The 20,957-nt window shown below is 39.4% G+C and overlaps 1 protein-coding gene and 1 pseudogene across 9 annotated transcripts in view; both read left to right on the plus strand.

The window, feature by feature from the left end:
• Positions 1–20,957, plus strand: part of SLC25A26 (solute carrier family 25 member 26) — a 165,837-nt gene that overhangs the window by 96,776 nt on the left and 48,104 nt on the right. The window lies entirely within an intron of this gene.
• LOC117084508 overlaps positions 9,922–20,957 on the plus strand; it is a 42,005-nt pseudogene continuing 30,969 nt past the window's right edge.

The following is a 20,957-nucleotide window of genomic DNA, read 5'->3' on the forward strand; positions in this document are numbered from 1 at the left end:
TGCTGGGATTACAGACATGAACCACCACACCTAGCCTCAAAGGACTTTTAGATTCACAGATTTGAGTTACATTCCCCGTATTGTGACTTATGCTATACTTACCAACTTTCACTGGACACCGATATTTTCTAAATGCTTAAGGCTATAGAACAAACACTAAAGGCAGTGTCACAGCCACCCTTGAGAAACTTAGTTTTGAGGTGAGAAATCAGGAGTTAGTATCACTTAAATCAGGTTAGAGTTTGTAGAACCAAAGTTACTGAAGTAGAGAAGTGTATATGATGGCATAGCTCATTACACATTTCCTGTATATTAGGAGCCTCATGATATAATTGTTTCTTTTCTGTGTTTTTAAGTACCCAAAGTATTGAAAGTTGAGGGTGTGTCAGAGACAAGTGAGATTATATTCATTGGGAAATTCATATTATGGCTAAGAAAATAACTATAGGCAAAGATACCCTATCAGTAAATAATGCATCCTGCTGGTCTGTTTTATCCCATTAAAAACCTTTGTGTGCTTTTGTTAGGAGGTTTATTTTTCATATAACTGGGTGAAACAAAATTAGATAATTTACCTTTGAAACAGAGTTGCTTATCTAGCATTCTTATACCTTCCTAATCTGTTATTAGTGAGCTTGTTTACTGTGGCTATTTCTGCCTTTCAAAGTTGATTTGATTAAATTCAGTTAAAATTGTCTGATCTTCCATTAACAGTTTGTGAGCATATAAATACTGTAGACAAAACAAAACCAATATGATACAGCTGCATAACTTAAGGGGTCAGCTAAACTGAAATCAAAGTACTATGACAGCAATTAAATTATTATTATTATTATTATCATTTTTTTTGAGATGGAGTTTCACTCTTGTTGCCCAGGCTGGAGTACAGTGGTGCAATCTCAGCTCACTGCAATCTCCACTTCCCGGGTTCAAGCGATTCTCCTGCCTCAGCCTCCCGAGTAGCTGGGGTTACAGCCACATGCCACCACGCCTGGCTAATTTTTTTGTATTTTTTTTTCGGTAGAGACGGGGTTTCTCCATGTTGGTCAGGCTGGCCTCAAACTCCCAACCTCAGGTGATCCGCTGCCTTGGCCTTCCAAAGTGCTAGACAGCAATTTAATCTTTAGTGGGCTTTTAGACAAATAATTGAGACTAAACTTTCAATTAATTAAGCTTGAGCTTTTTATGGTGGTGGTTAATAAAAATATATAAACTAAAATTTACCATTTTAACCATTTTTAAGTGCCTAACAGCATTGATTACATTCAGTGTTGTGCAACCATGATCACCATTTCTAAAATGTTTTCATCACTGCAAATACAAACTCTGTAACCATTAAGCAGTAACTCCCTACTCTCCCCTCACCCCAGCCCCTAGTAACTTCTAATCCACTTTCTGTCTCTCTGAATTTGCCTGTTCTAGTTATTTCATATCAGTGGACCACGTGATACTTGTCCTTTGCATTTGGCTTATTTCACTTAGCTCAGTATTTTTAAGGTTTATCCATGTTGTAGTTTGTATCAGAACTCCTTTCCCTCTTTGAATAATATTACATGGCATGGATAAATTCATCTGTTGATGGTCACCCGGGTTGTTTCCACCTTTTGCTATTGTGAGTAAGGCTGCTGTGAACAGTGGTATGCAAGGTTCTGTTTGAGTTCCTGCTTTTAATTCTTCTGGGTGTATACCTGTAAGTGGAGTTGCTGAGTCATATAGGAATTCTATTTTTAGCTGTTTGAGGAAGCCCCAAACTGTTCACAGGGACTGCACCATTTACACTCCCACCAGCAATGTTATTAGGGTTCCAGTGTCTTGTCACCACTTGTTATTTTGTTTGTTTTTAAATTATAGTCATACAAATAGGTGTGAAATGGTATAAACCAGTTGCATTTTTAAAAGTAAATTTAAGATAATTTGTTTATGAAATACTTAAACTTTGCTTAAAAGTGCCCTGAGTTCAACAATTTAAAAAAATTGTTATATTTTAAAACATTTATATAATTGCTATGGTCTGAATGTTTGTATTCCCCTAAAATTCTTATGTTGAAGTTCTAACTTTCAAGATGATGGTATTAGGAGGTGTATGGCCTTTGGAAGGTGAATTAGATCATCGGGGTGGAGGCCCCATGATGGGATTAGCATCTTTATAAAACACACGTGAGAGAGACCTCGCCCCCGCCTCTTTGATCACATAATGTTACAGTGAAAAGACTGAGAGCATTATTAGCATAACCTGGGAACTTGATATTAATGCAAATTCTCAGGCCCTACCTAAATCGGAAGTCTGGGGCTAGGGCTTAGAATCTGTGTTTTGACAAGCCCTCCAAATGATTATGATGCATGCTAAAGTTTAAAGCATTCTCTGTATTTAGAGTTCTTTTCTTGTCTTTTATAGCATGATGAGAGTCTATGCATCTTGGTGCAGTTGCAGTGTTGTCCCTTGTGGAAAGGCTCCCCCTCCCCCAGTCACCTCCTGCGCTGGGCTCTCAGAGTGCGCTAGTATGGAGTGCTGATAGTTGGTCTGACGTTCCTTCCAGTTTGAGAAACCCTTCCGTGTAGGGATTTGTATCTCTTTACTTCTTTATAAACCATCATGCTTAGCAAACTGTAGAGGTCCTTTAAAGTTTGTTCAGTTGAATTGTGTGCCCAGCGGGTGGGGGACAGGGTACATAAAGTAATTATGGGGAAGTAGAGATGAAGCAGGTTGTTACTTGATTCATGGGGTTGTGAACACAATGGCAAAAGCTGAGTTTACTTTTTTGAAAAGTTTTCTTGGGGGTGGTATTATCCTTTCTTGTTATATAGCTTTCTGCCTTCTTTCTTTCTTTCTTTCTTTCTTTCTTTCTTTCTTTCTTTCTTTCTTTCTTTCTTTCTTCTTTCTTATTTTAAGGGTGGTGTATGCTAGTTAGAATTCAGAATTATAAGGAGGAACTTTATCTTAGTCTGTTTTGTACTGCTGTAACAGAATATCACAGACTGGGTAATTTATAATGAACAGAAATTACCTGTTCATTATTCTGGAGGCTAGGAAGTCCGAGATTAGGGGACCAAACTCTCCCTTTTATATGGGACTCTCTCCTGAGATAACGGCATTAAGCCATTCATGAGGGTGGTGCCCCCATGACCTAAGTACCTCTATTAGACCCTGCCTCTCAACACTGCCACATTGGGGATCAAATTTCCAACACATGGACTTTGGGGGGCACATTGAAATCATAGCAAATTTGCTTCAAAATGCTTATAAGGTATGAAATGAACTTTGAAAATGAGTGTGGGGAGATTCTGAGATGTTTCGGTTTTCACTTTTAGGATATAGGAAAGTGTCTTTTAAGGAAGGAATCCTTTGTTATTAATTCACTAGTTTGATACATGCTTTAGATTTTTAAAAAATAGGACACTTTTACCCTGTGAAGTTTAAATATGTGACTAAAGATATTATTTAAAGTTTTGGCACACAATTTCTCATTAAGCAATGAGATTCATATTTTCTAGTTTATGGGAGAAAAATAAAAATTCGATCAGTGGTTGCTACAGTTTCAATCTCATTACAGCTGCAGTGCAGTTTTCTTATTAAGACAAACCGCCTTTCAACCACAGATACACTTTTTAGCTTAGGCTTCACAAAGCCTCATAACAGGTTCCAATGGCATTGAGTATCTTGCCTTTAACAGACTTCTAGGGCTTTATTTGTTTCCCACAATTTTCTGCATGTTTGTCTCAAATGAACCATAAAATGATTCAGTGACAACATGTGGTTTTAATAACAAACAAGCATGGGCAAATGAATATGGACTTAGAATTTGAAGTTTTATACATATGCCATGACTTAAACTTCTAACTCAATTTATAGCTCAGCACTCAGTCAGTGGTAAATAATTTATCAGTTGCTAGATGGACTTTTTCATTCTAGACTTCAATTATTTTGGGTGTCTGATATTGAAGACCACAGATCATTGATATAAACAATTTTCTGCAAGTTTTTAATAGAACATTTCTAGTTAGGTTTTGTGATCAAGTGGGAGCAAATTTTCCCCAATCTCTTTTTTACCTTCTTGGTTTTTAATTATTACGGTTTATGTCAGGCCTCATGAGCCCAAGCCAAGCCATTGCATCCCCTGTGACTTGCACATACACGCCTAGATGGCCTGAAGTAACTGAAGAATCATGAAAGAAGTGCAAATGCCCTGCCTTGCCTTGACCAATGACATTCCACCACAAAAGAAGTGAAAATGGCCGGTCCTTGCCTTAAGCGATGATATTATCTTGTGAAATTATTTTTCCTGGCTCATCCTGGCTCAGAAAGCTCCCCCACTGAGCACCTTGTGACCCCCACTCCTGTCCGCCAGAGAACAACCCCTCTTTGACTGTAATTTTCCTTTGCCTACCCAAATCCTATAAAACGGCCCCACCCTTATCTCCTTTCGCTGACTCTCTTTTCGGACTCAGCCCGCCTGCACCCAGGTGAAATAAACAGCCATGTTGCTCACACAAAGCCTGTTTGGTGGTCTCTTCACACGGACACGCATGACAGTTTATATTGCATCAAAATGAAAATTTCAAGATAATCAAGTAAGGTATTATAAAACTCATTTCTTTACAAAGGTTTCTATTGTGGCTCAAGCCTGTAATCCCAGCACTTTGGGAGGCCGAGACGGGCGGATCACGAGGTCAGGAGATCAAGACCATCCTGGCTAACATGGTGAAACCCCGTCTCTACTAAAAAATACAAAAAACTAGCCGGGCGAGGTGGCGGGCGCCTGTAGTCCCAGCTACTCGGGAGGCTGAGGCAGGAGAATGGCGTGAACCCAGGAGGCGGAGCTTGCAGTGAGCTGAGATCCGGCCACTGCACTCCAGCCCGGGTGACAGAGCGAGACTCCGTCTCTAAAAAAAAAAACAAAAAAAACCACAAAGGTTTCTATTGAAAATGAGTCTTTTTGAACTAAGAATGTACTATAGTAGCTGCTCTGAGCGTTAGAAATAGGCATAGTGGAGATTCCTCTTTCGTCTCTGAGGTGGAACAGCATGAGGCTACTGGATGTGTGTAAATGTGGTCATTTCCTCAGATCAGGTGGGGCAATGGAAGGGCTGATGGAAGAGAGAGGGTTAGTAGATGCCGTGTTGGTATTTGAGTGTCTTGCCTGTAACAGGCTTTGACTGAACGAAAACCACATTTTCCAATCAACCTTATAGTGATAAAAATAATACTCTGGTCTTAAGTAATGTACTATGTCTAAAATAATGTATTATATCAGTTACTGTAACCACCAGCAAGTTCTTGCCCGCTGCCGATACAAAGCCAATTTATCAAGATGAGGGAATTGCAATAGAGAAAGAGTTAAATACAAGTAGAGCTGGGTAAATGGGAGACTGGAGTTTTATTATTCCTTAGTCTCAGCAAAAATTCAGAGACTGGAATTTTTAAAGATAGTTTGGCCTGTAATCCCAGCACTTTGGGAGGCTGAGGCAGGCAGTTTATTTGAGCCTAGGAGTTCAAGACCAGCTTGGGCAACGTGTTGAGATGCTCTCTCTACAAACCAAAAAAATTAGCCGGGCCTAGTGGTGCATGCCTGTAGTCCCAGCCACTTGGAGGGCTCAGGTGAGGGATGGCTTGAGCCTGGTAGGTCAAGGCTGCAGTAAACCTTGTTTGTGCCACTGCACTGCAGCCTGGGTGACAAACTGAGACCCTGTCTCAAAAAATAAATTAATTAAAATAAAGATAGTTTGACATACTGGGTGTGGTGGTGTGTGCCCGTTGTCCCAGCTACTTGGGAGGCTGAGACGGGGGGATCTTCTGAGCCCAGGAGGTCTGGGCTGTAAAGCAGTATGTCAGTTGGGTGTCCACACTAAGTTCAGCATCAGTATGATGACCTCTTCGAAGCAAGGACCACCATGTTGCCTAAGTAGGGGTGAATGGGCCCAGGTTGGAAACAGAGTAGGTCAAAACTCCCATGCTGATCAGTAGTGGGATAGAGCCTGTGAATAGCCATTACACTCTGGCCTGGGCAATGAAAAAAATATGTATATTTTTAAGAAGAGTTCCTGTTTGTTAAAAAAAAGTGTGTGTGTGTGTGGGGGTAGTTTGCCAGCAGGGGCCTAGGGAATGGGGAATGCTGGTTGGTTGAATCAGGGATGTAATCATAGTGGATTGAAGCTGGTTTTTCATGCCGTCTTCTGTTCCTGAGGGGGATTGCAAAACTAGCTGAACCAGATTTTATTGGTCTGAGTGAGGCCAGCTGGTCTATCAGAATGCAGAGTCTGAAAAATACCTCGAACACTTGTCTTAGGTCTTACAATAGTAATGTTATCCGTGGGAGCAACTGGGGAGGTTAGGCATCTTGTGGCCTCTGGCTGCATGATTCCTGAGCCATAATTTGTAATCATGTGGCTAATTTGTTAGTTTTACAAAGGGGATCTGGTCCCTAAGCAAGGAGGGCGTTTGTTTCTGGGAGGGGCTGTTACCATCTTTATTTCAAAGTTAAACTATGAACTAAATTCCTCCCAAAGTTAGTTTGGCCTACACCCAGGAATTAACAAGGGCAGCTTGGGAGGTTAGAAGCAAGATGGCGTTGGTTAGGTCAGGTTTTTCTCACTATCGTAATTTTTGCAAAGGTGGTTTCATTATTAGAGTTCATTTATAAGTACTTTTTTTTTTTTTTCTTTTGCCTTATATTCTCTGTCTTTTGGGAGAAGGAAAAAAACTTTTTTCTTTACTCTCTTATATTTGGTAGCTGGGAGCCTACAAATTATAGTGACAAAAGACAGAGTAGCAAGAGAAAAAATAGATTTGATTGTGTATGTATATATATATATATATACACAGGAATTCACAAATAAATGTGACTCAAATAGGCAATTTGAATTTTGGGCTTATATACCATCTTATTAGGGGATGGAGAGGGTCCTTCTGAGAGAAATTCAGATTGGATTTTTCTTTATGTTGGAGGATTGACTTAACCCTTGCCTTATCTTGGTCTCCTTCAATGTTTCCACAATTCTAGTATAAGCATTTCCCTCAGAAGCGTTCATGCAGCTTCTGTTTATGGGAGATATAAGGCATATATTCAGTGAAAAGTAAAAGATAGCCAGAATAAAAATCAAATAAAAATTAAAGGTGAGGTGATGCACACCTATCTTGTTTATATAGTAACTTAATGAGGTTTTACAGATTGATTGGTGGATGGATAGATGGTTAGCTCATGCATTCATTTACAAATGCATATTCAATCTTTCATATGTACCAGGTACTATGCATAGGGGAAACATCTGTTAACAAGATCAATATGGGCCTTGCTTTTGCCTCTTGCCTAGTTCACAGTCTGGTAAATGAAACCGACATTGTTTAATTAGAGTGTAATGAGTGCTTTATAGGTGCTATGAGAATGTCTAAGTAGGACACCTGATCTAGTCTGGACCAGTTAATGGCATTTTCCTGAGGGTATGCTGTTGGGTCTGAGTTCTGATTTATGAATAGTTAGTAACTAGGTGAAAGGGGGTGCAGGGAAGGCCCAGCAGCCCAGGAGAGGAATCATATGTAAGAAGGCCCTGGGGATAAGGCCAGTGTAACATAAAGCACGAAGGTGGGCCCAGTGGCTAGAAGTGAGCCAGCACATGTAGGGCCTCGAAGACCTTGGAAGGACAGTTTCCTTTATCCTAAATGCAACAGAAAATCACTGAAGGTTTTCTAAACAGAAGGTGATCAGTTTGGTCTGTTTTCTTAATGTTGCCTCTGGCTCCTCTGGAGAATGGATCATAGTTGGGGAGTAAAAAGAGGTTCAACAGAGATGAGTCGGGGTGTTGTAGCTGTCCAGGTGAAAAGTAATAGTAGCTCAGACTAAGAGTACATTGGGGAAAAACAGATTGAAGAAATATTTAGGAGAGAAAATTCACAAGATTGGATTGGCTGCTAGCTTGTGAAGAGAAAGGAGGTGCCAAGAAGGACCCACAGATTTCTGACACAACCACCTGATGCATAGTGACCACATTGACTGAGCTCGGGAACCCAGGAGAAGGCTAGGCTTTGGGGGCTGGGGCTCCAGCCTGTGGGCTAGATTGCAGGACATACAGAGTGCCTGTGAGATAGCTAAGTGGAGATACTGCGTGGAGACTGGAACATATGGATCAGGAGCTAGAGTACCTGTCTGGGTTGGAGAAATGTCTGATGGAATGGGGAGAAAACAAACAAAAAACCTGTTCGGGTTCAGCAGCTTTGTGAGTCTTAAAATTTTTATTGGAATGTCCAATAAACAGAAATCTTCAACCGCCGCAGATGATGCTAATAAATCCTTTTCTTCCTAAAGTTTTAAATAAAGTATCTTAGATGGCAGCAGCAGTGAAGGAAAGTGAGAGGATAAAAGCCTTAAAATGAGGGACTCTGCAGAGCCATCTCAAGAGAAGCTGCCAGCGAACACGAGTCCCAGCTCTTTCTTGTCTCTTCTTTTCCCAGTTGGTGCCTCTTTCATGAATTAAATACTGAGACTTAGGGAGTGTTGAGTAGCCTGCCCAAGGTCATTTGGTATATCTGGATTCTAAAGAGAATCTGTTTGGCTTCATAGCTTTTGCTGTTTCCACTCATCTTGTTGCAGTGCAGAAAACAGTTAAACTAAAATAATAATCTGTAGTCAAAAATCATTTTTTAAGCATCTGTGGTCCCACACAAATGTGAAATATTCTTTATTTCATTATCATACCTCTGAACGTCCCTGTCAGTGACTTGTACATAGTTCTGTCAGCCAACAAAACTTAAAGCCTTTGGAACCTTAGAATGGTAAAATGTTAGGGTTGGAAGGGACTTGAGAAATCTTCGTGTCTGATAACTTTCCTTTGTAGATAAGGAAATAAAGATATCAAGGTCAGCTAGGCACAGTGGCGCACGCCTGTAATCCCAGCGCTTGGGGAGGCCGAGGTGGGTGGATCACCTGAGGTCAGAAGTTCGAGACCAGCCAAACATGGTGGAGCCCCGTCTCTACTAAATACAAAAAAATTAGCCAGGCCTGGTGGCACATGCCTGTAATCCCAGCTACTCAGGAGGCTGAGGCAGGAGAATCGCTTGAACCTGGAAGGTGGAGGTTGCAGTGAGCTCAGATCGCGCCATGCACTCCAGCCTGGGCAACAAGAGTGAAACTGTCTCAAAAAAAAAAAAAAAAAAAAAAGATACCAAGGTCACCGATCCCGTTAATAGGAAAAGCAAACTGTAGCCCAAATATCAAACTCTGTATCCTTCCCTGTAGCAATATATGCTGCTCTTCTCATGTTTGACTTCTCTTTTAGCCCTCACATTTAATTGCCAAAGCACTACCAGCTGTTCTTCTAAAATGCCTCACATGCTGATTCCTGTCTCCAAATCCTACTCCTACTAACCTAGCTCAGTCTCCCATCTCCCATGCACTCAAACTCTGTGGCAGGAACCTCCTGACTGTTCTTTTCCTAAGCCACCACCATGCCTGTGCCTCTGTCCAGCTCATATGGGCTTTGACTTTTCCTTGGGCACCACAGAACTGGTTTCAGAATCTTCTGTTGAGTTGCTTCTGCAACTGTGGGTGGGGCCTGGAGGTCAGGGTGGAGTCCACAGAACTTCAGCATACATCTGATGGTTTTCTCAGCTTTGGAGTTTGAGAAGGATCAACTTTTAGGAGAAGGAAGGCAGCCAGCCTCTACTTGAGTGCTGTTGGACTTTTAGTGCCATTTCAATCTATGCTGTAATTAATTTCAGCTGTTTCAGCAGTTTCTTATTAAATGCCCACAGTGGGCCAGGCACTGTCATAGTCATGGGGATATAAAGGCATTAACTTCTATTTAGTAGAGAAACATGTTATTCTTAAAAAATTTTAAAAAGAGATTCCTTTAGATTGTAGGCTCTATGGGGCCAAATACCTTGTTTTAATCATTTTGTGTCTCTGGAGTCTACCTTAGCATTGGGCACTAATGGGCCTTCGGTTAATATTTGTGGTGTTAGCGGAGATTGAGTTAAACCAAGGTTTTCTTTTAACTTTCGTATTGTTTTACTTAGAGACTTTCCATAAAAGATTGATACTCTTTAAAGAGCTGGCCGGGCGCGGTGGCTCAAGCCTGTAATCCCAGCACTTTGGGAGGCCGAGACGGGCGGATCACGAGGTCAGGAGATCGAGACCATCCTGGCTAATATTGTGAAACCCTGTCTCTACTAAAAAAAAATACAAAAAACTAGCCGGGTGAGGTGGCGGGTGCCTGTAGTCCCAGCTACTCGGGAGGCTGAGGCAGGAGAAGGGCGTAAACCCGGGAGGCGGAGCTTGCAGTGAGCTGAGATCCGGCCACTGCACTCCAGCCTGGGCGACAGAGCCAGACTCCGTCTCAAAAAAATAAATAAATAAATAAAAAATAAAGAGCTCTTAGGTTTTTTGGTTCATTCTGTTATGACTGTCCTTTCCATCCATTCATTTCTTTATTATCTAAGTTAATAATGGAAAGGTAAGTAATGATTTAGTCATCAAGAAAGAAAGGTATTCCTGGGTGTGGTGGTGTACCTGTTGCCCCACCTGCTCAGGAGGCTGGAGTAAGAGGATCACTTGAGCCCAGGCGTTTGAGCCCAAAACATAACGAGACTCTTGAAAGAGAGAGAGAGAGAGAGAAAGAAATTAACATGTAACAATTTTTTTTTTTTGTGGAAAATCAAGTATTTACACAGTTATATTTTGATTTTGTGTCAAATTGAAAAATACACATAATACAAATATGTGCCTTGATCTCTATCGGTAAATGTACTGTGTTTTGTTCAGAATTAATATGCTTTGAAAGTATATTTTATGCTCTTACAGTATTTGGTCTTCCTTGTTTCTGTTTAATACGTTTTAATTAGACAGAAATGTTGCACCAAGTATAGTTGCTCTGCCGGGAACATCAGTGAAGGGGACTAAATGAAAGAGATCTGTCAAAGGTGACCAAACGCTCTGTCCAAAGAAGAAGGCAGAGTGCAGTGACAACCCAGAACCTCAGAAGACAATACCAATCCCTCCATTTCCCTCTAAACTGCCACCTGTCAATCAGATTCACTGGGACATTCTGTGGGCCTGGCACCACCAATTAAAGCTGAGCACAAAGACCAGAAATTAGATGGACGTAAGGGCCTGTATTCTTTTACCTACCCAAATCAAAAGGATATTCCTAGCACAGGAAAAAAGAGGCCAGAATCTGGAAGTCATTACGCAAAAAATCAAAGGTGGAAAAGAGGGAAACGTCCCTGCAAAGTTCTGAGAAGATGCGTCCCCTCGAAGTGGCTCTTATTCCTGAGGAGGGGTTGCCTCAAGGAGAGTCTGCTGCTCTCCTTGAAGGAGTTAATACAGTTGTGGTGACAACTTCTGCCCCAAAGGCTTCGCTGGCCTCCTGGGCCAGAATTGCAGCCAGGGCAGGGATGCCAGAGGCAGTGAATGGAATCTCCACAAGAGTGGTGTCAAGTGGCGTGTGGTCCATGGGATAAGTCTCCCTGTAGACACAGATGGTTGGGTTCACCTCCAGTTTCATGCTGGACAAGCCTGGGTTCCCGAGAAGCAGGAAGGGAGAGTGAGTGCATGCACGCCTCTCGCTTCTTGCCTTCAATTTTCCACCCCCACACCTTGCAGACAATATGTTGAGCCCCAAATGTGTTCACAGGAACAAGATCTTCAGAAGCCTTCAGCGGAAAAAGAATAGCAAGAAAAAGGGCACATATCTGGTAATGGCAGAAAGCCCGGACAGATGAGTCCGTGGTGCTGCTGGCAGTTCAACTCTGGTCCTCTCCACACCTGTTTCTAGGCCATGCAGACTGGTGGGTTGCAGATGTTAGCCTAAGACCGTGGCAATGCCTACTGCCTTGTGGTTTCAGATAGAGACTCTCATGTTTAAAAATGGAAAAGCATTTTACAAATTACCATTTAATTCTAGTTAATACGTAGAAAAAGTCATTCACACTACCCCTCTAAAATAGAATAACTTCTGCTCTTTTAGGTGGGAACTTCTTCAGCTGAGCATTGGGAACGGGTTGAGTGAAGAAACAGTAGTTTGTGTCTGTGCTCAATTTCCCTCCTCAAAATACTGATTATTTTAGGAGTTGCTCCATTCCAATTGTATATTTCATAAATTGTAAAGTATTTTAAGGCAAAGAAAGGCCGTTAATTTTCTCCCTCCCCAAAACGCATGATTTTTAATATTCAAAATAATGTTTTTCAAAATTTTCTTAGTTACCTAAGATTTCTATGGTTTGACTCCAGGATAAAAACACAAGACAGTTTGTATTATTTCCACTTATAATTGTTTTATATATTTCTGCTGTTAAAAATGTTTAAGGTTGCTTCCCACTCATAAATATATAATACATTGAACTTAAAATATATTTATTAACCAGTTCTCCAAAAATAAAAATGAAATGTGTATATAAAATAATTCATCTGTTATATTTAGGGAACTGTATTCATTGCAGTGCAAACAATTGTTAGTGATCTTTACTGAAAGGATTAATCCAAAAAGGATGATTCTCTTTTTCATGATTCATTTGCTTATTTTTTTCTTTATTAGTTGGTGGTATGGGTTGGATCATTTGTTTTAAAACCACTTTTTGTATAATTGACATACAAAAAGCTACACATATTTAGTGTATCAAATTGAGTTTAATTTTTAATTTTTTGTGTACTTCCTAAATTTGTAGTCCTGTGAGTCTTAGTCCTGTGAGCCCTGTGAGATCTGTTTAAATTTGTAGTCCTGTGAGTCCTGTGAGATCTGTTTTTCACTTGTCCTGTGTTTTAATGTCCGTTTCCAACATTGTTTTATGATGACGAGTAGGGGATTTTTTTTTTTTTTTTTTTTTTTGCCACTTTAATGAAGATACAAAAAATAACGTGCTGAAAGGAGTGGCGGAATTGAAAAATTTGTAACCATCATGATATGGAATTAATAGGTTTGGGAAAGAATCCTCAAGAATGTTGAAGTGGAGGAGGAAAGTTTGTTAAGAAGCAAGATGGTTTTATAGTCTCAGTGTTATTCCCTCCCACTTGCCATTGGTTGTTGGTGGTCAGAATTATTCAGTGTAATAAACAGTACACACATTTTTCCCTTTAAAAAGTTGTACAGATTGTTTTGTGTTTTGTTTAGTATTGTGATGATGATGCATTCTTTTGTAATAATATGAAAAGAGAATAAAAGTCCCATTAAGATGCAAATTCAAAGAACAGGTTATTTCATACGGAAGGTGTTTCTTTATAGTTAGACTTCAACCATTTTCCCCATATAACTTGATTTAATATGAAAGCTGGTTCTGTGAGGCACTCCTCACATGAATCAGTGTTAGACCTTCATGGTCATAAACTCTGGTGCTAACACATTACCTACTAATAAATAGGAGATCAGCTGTGGACTCTAGATTTCCCCATCAGCTCACATATTTTTTAATGGTTTATTTTCATCCTCTTTCCTTTGAAGATGGGACTCTAAAAGGTCTGTCAGCTGATCCACTTCTGTTTCCTATTTAACAGTACCTCCATTCATCGACAGCTGCTAAAGTCATCTATATTAAAAGATCTTTTAACTTAAAAGTCTCTCAGCATTCGATAAATAACTTAGGCATCTTTATAGAAGTATTATACATTCTTTAATCAATAAAGCTTGTGTGTCTTGAACATTTCCTAGTTAGCAGTGAAACACTTAGTTTCTCTTTATAAGATTTTCTTTTATAATTACTTGCATTTAGACTTGCGCCCTTAATTTTCTATTTGTTGTCTAAATGGCACCATTTAAAGTGTTCTAAGAAATTTATTATTTCCTTATTGGATTAGGAGAACATACCTTTAAGGAAAAATTACCCTCTGAGCAGGTGATTTACAGTATTATTTTCTCCTGGCCAACCTTTTTAAAAATCCAAAATATGTGCCACCTAGCTTTTTAAAAGTTTCATTAGAATTAGTTATGTATTATGACATATTTGTGAAGTATGTAAAGTGCTTCGGACAGCACCTGGCACATTGTGAACACTAAGGGTTTGCCATTATTATTCTTACCTTGATTTTAAAGACGTGAAATAAGGAGATGTGACTTTTTGGTTTTTACATTGGAATTTGATATTAAGTTGGTGGCCCGTTCAGTAAAATAATAGCTTACTGTAAAGTTCGCTGCAAAAGATTTTCCATTTTCATATTTAATTTACATGCATATCATAATTTTTATTTCTCTCCTCTTAGAGTCTCTCTGTAGATTTCCTTTTAATGTTTCATACTTAAGGACCTCTTCATTTTCTTAAAATTCTGCATCCTTCTGTTAACCAAACACATTTAAAAAGGCATTCAAATTTTATGCATGTTAAGTGGTACTGAATTGGAAAAGCAAAGAATTGTTTACCCCAGGAGCAAGCTGGAGTGTGTGCCTGCTTAATAATGAAAAACATTGTAATCAATTTGCTTTTAACTAGTTCTCCCTTTTTTCTCCCTATTTCCTTACCCCCAAGAATGAATATAAGTGTTAGGCAAAGTTGGGGTGAATTTCCGTTAGGGTTTTAAAAGAAATTTTTCTATTATAAAGGAATTGGATATTTATTACATTTTTAAATGTAAGAAAATTGAAAGAAGAAAGGCACTAACAGACACTAAAAGACCATTAGTATTTTGTGGCAGATTGTTCCAGTTTTTTTTCCTCCTACTCTATTCAGTTTTACTTATTTGTTGGTTTATGAGCTAGAGCCTTGCTCCATCACTGTTACCTTGAACTCCTGGCCTCAATCCATCTTCCTGCCTCAAACTCCCAATGTGCTGGGATTATAGGCATCAGTTTCCCCAATTCATTTTAATAGTGATGTAGGTAGAGATTATAAATATACTTCTAGATTTAAAAGCTGTGGTATTTATCTTTATAACTGCTTTAGTATGTTTTTTCCAGGGATCTATTTCTTCGTTCAGTAAATAATTACAGAAAACCTCCTATGTTCCAGATGCTGTTCTAGGGGCTTTGATTCATTAGGACATCCTACTCCTACCCCATCCTTAACTTTCTGCCTTCTGCTCATCTTTCAGTACACTCTTGACATCAGGAGCTTCCAGTAAGTTAGCCTGGCAGATAGGATGCGGTTTGTGTGAGGGAGCGAGCTGTCAAAATTGACTCCAGGGTCCGGTATGGCCTATACAACTGGGCCTGTGTAGTCATCTTTAAGATGGAGAAACTGTAGGTAGAGCCAGTTTGGGAGGAAGGTTATGCAAGTTGAGTTTGGACATGTTTAGTTTAAGATACCTATTAGACAACCTAATGGGAATGTTGAGTAGATAGGGAAAAACACTGATATTCTAATCAGATGTGACAAGAGGTTGGCCAGAATTTTGCACAATTATCAAGATTATTTAAATGTATATGTTATATATGTGTGTGTGTGTGTGTGTGTTAAATGTTAGTCTACAACAGGAGTAGGATATATATAAAATATATTTCATGTGTGTCTGTTCATATCTTCATCTACATATTTCTGTGTATTGTACCTCTATTGTAGGCTGTGTGCTTTATCCTGACTTGTGCCTTGAGATGCTAGCTAACAATGATAGTATCTATATGAGTGATCCTTAAATAAATAGATATATAGTGGGCAGGGGGAGTGGGTAAGCATTTTTTTGTTTGTTTGTCAGCAGAATACACAAAGTTTGTAAACTGCTGAAACAGCCACACAAACTTTTGCCTGTTCAAAAAGTTAAATGAATGCCATGGATAATTCTGTCTATAAATTGTTTAAGCAACAATTCCTCAAATATGAAACTTTCTTATAGGAAAATTCTTTTGATACTGGAAGAACCAAACTCATTTGCAAGCAATCAGATCCAAGATAAACTACCAGCCTATAGCTGTTTGTCCTTCAAGAACAGAATCCATGGGAAAATCTTCTTGGTTACTCCTTTTCTTGGGTAGTGATTTGTGAGAGTTTATGTATCTCAGGCAATTTTTTAAACCTTAGATTTATTATTAATATATTATAATTTAGATATTATTTACGTATATGGAAACAGTATCTCTTAAGAGAGCCTTATTTAAAGTGCTTACTAATTATTGTTTAGTTTATATATCTATATATAACTCTGGTACTATGCTATATCTAAACTCTTGGGTTTTCTAGGGCAGAAGTCATTGTATGAGAGTAAGAAAAGTGTTTTCTTTCTCCCTTCCTCCCTTCCTTTTCCTGTGTTTCCACCAAGTTACTTTTTCTTTTACTGTATTCACCAGTACTTTTAAGGAATGTTGATTGATACTGCAAACAGTAGACATGCCTGTCTAGTTTGAATTTGTATTTCATTTAACTACTGTATTTTAGTTTGAGTATTGATTTGTGATCTACTTTTTTCATAAAACGTGGCTTTTGTCATTACTTAATACCCTTTCAAAAATCCCATTTTGTCACTTTAACCTTTTAAATCTCATTTCCATACGCATCCTTTTATTTCCAACATTTCTTTATTTTGTTTTTTGTGTGTTTTTTAAAACAGAATATAGATGTCTTTTAATGGATAATTTACTTTATTCATGTGTCATATAAATAGCTTTTTCTTGCTTTCTTTGCTGCATATTTTAACTTGCAGTTTATTATGTCTGATTTTTGCTGGTTTGATCAATTTATTTTGGGTTTCTTTTTTTAAAAAAAATCTCTTGTTACTTTGGAAATTCTACTGTGTATTTCCATTCCATTAATGGTGACCTTTTCTTTCCTTGTACTCAGAAACATTTATATGCTGTTATTTAAGAATAAAACATGTGACTTTCCCCACCAACTTGTCTTTGCTATAATAACTTCTGTCTCCTGCATACATCCCTCCTTTGTAAGGTGATAACTTTGGAATATTTTCACTTTCCTCTTGTTCTGCATTCCCCACACTCACACCGAGCCAAGAAGTTTTTTTTTTTGTTTTATTTTGTTTTTGTTTGTTTGTTTGTTTTGAGACAGAGTCTCGCTGTGTTGCCCAGGCTGGAGTGCAATGGCACGATCTTGGCTCACTGCAGCCCCTGTCTCCTGGGTCCAAGCAATTATCCTGCCTCAGGCTCTTGAGTAGCTGGGATTATAGGTACGTACCATCAAGCCTGGCTAATTTTTCTATTTTTGATAGAAATGGGGTTTCACCATGTTAGTCAGGCTGGTCTGGAACTCCTGACCTCAGGTGGTCCACCTGCTCTGCCTCCCAAAGTGCTGGGATTACAGGCGTGAGCCACCATGCCCTGCCTCCAGCCAAGTTTAGCATGTGCCTACTCCTACTGTGTTTATCCCTTCTTCCAATGCTTTGATATTCCTGAGACAGTTACATACTTTCAGTTTAATCCTTAGCAGATAATACTTTGCCGAACATCTGTTTTGTTTCAAGTATTCTTAATTAGAATTTATTACATGTTGCCTTGCCATACAATTAATATTACTCATTTAGATTGAATGTATACAACTACCATATTTCATAAAACTGAAACACTTTTTTTTTTTTGCATTTTAGCACCTCTGGAATTGAGATGTGCCTTATAATTGATGATTTTCTAGAATTAGACTTACAATTGTAATTTGGCAGCACTTGGATTTTCTTTTTTTATTTTTTTTGAGATGGGGTCTCATTGTGTTTCCCAGGCTGGTCTCAAACTCCTGAACTCAAGCTGTCCGCCTGTCTTGGCCTCCCAAAGTGCTAGGATTACAGGCATGAGCCACCGTGCCCAGCCAGGGCTTGAACTTTATTATGTATCTGGTGGAATAGATACAGATACATGAAACTGTATGTATAGAGAAAGCCGGTGCAGGCACAGACAGGGTTTATTTCCTACTTCTCTTGTCTCTCCTGTCCTTCCCCAGAGATCTTTAATTCATTTGTTCTTCAATCAGAGGTCGTTCTCAGGTATTTTTCTATATGACACATGTGGGTGGTATATTTTCTGAGCATCCATACTTTTTTTTCAGGACAAGTGACAGGTGTTGTGTTTGGGGATTGCTAATTTTCTCTCAGTAATTTGTTAGAGCCATTGCTATGGCTTCCATTGTCATGGGTGAGAAGTCTGATGCCTCTGTTTTTTTTCCAAAGTACTGTGTTCTACCTACCTGTAAGCTTGTAAAAATATTTTCTCAGAGTCAGGAATTTAGTAGGATGTGTCAAGATCTGTGTGTAGAATAACATGAGCTCTTTTAATCTGCAGACCACGGTCTTTCTTTGGCCCAAGCAAATTTTCTTCTGCTTTATTACTGCCTCTCCTCTATCTTTTCATCTTTCTTCAGCTGGTACTGCTGTTCATCTTATTAGATCTGTCCTCCAAGTCTCTTATCTTTTCTGTCATCATTTCTGTTTTGTTGCTTTGAGCTGTTTTTTCCATTTGACCTTCCAGACCACAAATTTGGATCTTCGTCATGAGCCATTCTTTCCTTCATTTAATCTACTACATGGTTTATTTGGAAAATCATGTTTTTAGATGTGGGAAAGCTTCTGTCTGCTGTGGTTAAATCTCCCCAGTGTCCATTAATTTTTCTGACTTATATTGGCCTTTCTCTCTCCAAGCAGCTCTACTTCATGTGGGGTTTATTCCCTTCATCTTGACCCCGTCTTTCTGGATGCTTAGCCTCTTTATGTGTTGTCGTGTTTTCTTGGTCAGCTCATTAGGGCCCAGGTCTGATTCTGGCCTCTAATGATTCAAGGAGATGTAGATGTGCTGCCTTCCCTGTTCCCCACCCAAGGGTCATCAGATCTCTGTGGGCCAGGCTTTTCTTAGAACCGTTAGTTTATGGTCCTTGTTCTAGGATTCCAAGAGACTTGTCTCCAGATACTTGCCCAGAACCTAGGAGAAAAAAAAAGCACACACTCCATTTCCATCCTCTGTATTACAGAGAGTGCAAGCCTTCACTTCCATTTAGCTGTCTGCAGGTCCCAGGACTGTGTTCTGTTACAGCAGACAGATCGAAAATGGTAATGGAGGTCAAGGAAGGTGAGTTTGTGTCTGACTCTTTCTGGAATCTTTTTGGGCCTGGATTTTTTGTTCTCATTCCCTTAACTGTTGTGGATCTTTTGTCTAGACTTAACAACAGTAGGTAAAACAGCATTTGGCATGGAAACTAGAAGACCTATAGGAGCAATATATTACTGTTCTCAACTCTTTGCTTCTTTCTCTCCGGGAAGATTGGTGATGCTTCCCTGTCTCTTGCAGTGTGATTGATTTGTTGTGTCTCCTGTCCCATAGTCAGGCTTGATTTTATGACTTGGCCAGTGGAGTATTTGTGGAAGTATACCAGTCCTGAACAGAAGCATTCCTTGTTTGTTTGTTTTGTTTTGGGACAGAGTCTTGCTCTGTCGCCCAGGCTGGAGTGCAGTGGCGTGATCTTGGCTCAGTGCAACCTGCATCTCCCGGGTGCCAGTGACTCTTGTGCCTCAGCCTCCCGAGTAGTTGGGATTACAGGTGTGCACCACCATACCTGGCTAATTTTTTTGTATTTTTAGTAGAGACAAGATTTTGCCATGTTGACCCAGGCTAGTCTCGAACTTCTGGCCTTAACTGATCCACTGGCCTCAGCCTCCCAAAGTGCTAGGATAATAGGTGTGACTCACTGTGTCTGGCCCTGAGCGGAAGCTTTAGGAGATGTAGCAGGTTTCTGTCATCCCTCTTGCTTCTGCCTTCTATGTTGAGAATAGCATGTCCCAAATATGATCTGTGCTTCTGGATTGGATTCGGGGTAAGAAGACACTCGGGGCAAAAGTCACAGCTTTGAGGGCAGCCATAGCTAACCCAGGGCTAACATATAATGTGACTGAGAAATACGCGTGTGATGTATGCCACTGAGATTTGAGGGTTGTGTGGTTACTGCAGCAAAGCTAACTGATAAAATCTGGTTTAATTTACTGTTTCTTCTTTTATTAGCTGATACTTATGTTTCCTACCAACTTATAGGAATCTGTATCAGATCCTACATTCTATTTTCTATCTCTCCTGATTTATCTCTTAATTGGCTGATATAAATGAACTATTGTAATTAGGGTCAAACACTGATTACTTGTGGTAGAGTGTTTATAAGTTATGTAGTAGGTTCCAACCTGTGTAACAACTGGGGAAAAAAGCAGTAAATTGGGGGCAGTGTCTTGTGGCTGTTAATTGCCTATTTATTGAATGCCCTAAATTCTGTTCCAAATTATGGTTGTAGAAGCGTGGATTTTCTCTATATGTATAAAGCAGATTATTTGTAGATCTCAACATCTGGATGGTAGTGCTGTTTTCTGTTATCATAAATAAGAATTAATTGGGAAAGCATTTATGGAGTGATTTTCCAGAGTTGGGAATTCCTGGGATGTGTATATGTGCATATTTATCTGGCCTGTTGGATTAACTGAAGAACAAATGTAAAGAATGGGATTTATTTTTGTGTTTTATCCTTTTTGTATATAATTGATATTCCCTTTTCTTTTGTCTTATTATTCTGCTCTCAAAACACTATTCTAACAAATATTGTAAATTAGCAGTAGATGAGTTAGAAACAATAATATTATTCCTTGGACCATGAGCCAGAAGACCCGGGTTCTCCCCTAACTCTTTTAGCCTTATCCACTCCCTTCTTTTCGTCCCTTTCTTTGCCTTTCCTCCATTCATTGATGTAATAAATATATATCGAATGTCCTGTTACGTGAGATGCTAGATGTGGTGAGAAGTAAGCCAGCCTCCCTTTTCAAGCTTACCGTCTTCTCTTCTGTTCCTTAGCCCCTTCTGTCTTCCAACCATACAGCAGTATAAATTGGTCCATGCTGCGTTACTGATAAGCCTCCTGGTTGCCATCTTTTGTTAACAGGGCTGCTTTCAAAGGTGCTTTTAATACTGGATTGTTTTGGGAAAGTTGGGGTGGTGGGAAGGGAGGGAGGAAGGAAGGAAGGGGGGTAGATGAGTAGGCAAGTAGGAAAGGAGGAAGCTAGGGAGCTGTTCACAGGGCCTAACCACCCAACAAGCTGCTTTTTATTAATGTTTTTCATGATTCTTTTCTAATTGTAATTTTGCAT

The sequence above is a fragment of the Trachypithecus francoisi genome, unplaced genomic scaffold (assembly GCF_009764315.1).
Source record: "Trachypithecus francoisi isolate TF-2019V2 unplaced genomic scaffold, Tfra_2.0 Lachesis_group0, whole genome shotgun sequence".
Lineage (NCBI taxonomy): Eukaryota > Metazoa > Chordata > Mammalia > Primates > Cercopithecidae > Trachypithecus > Trachypithecus francoisi.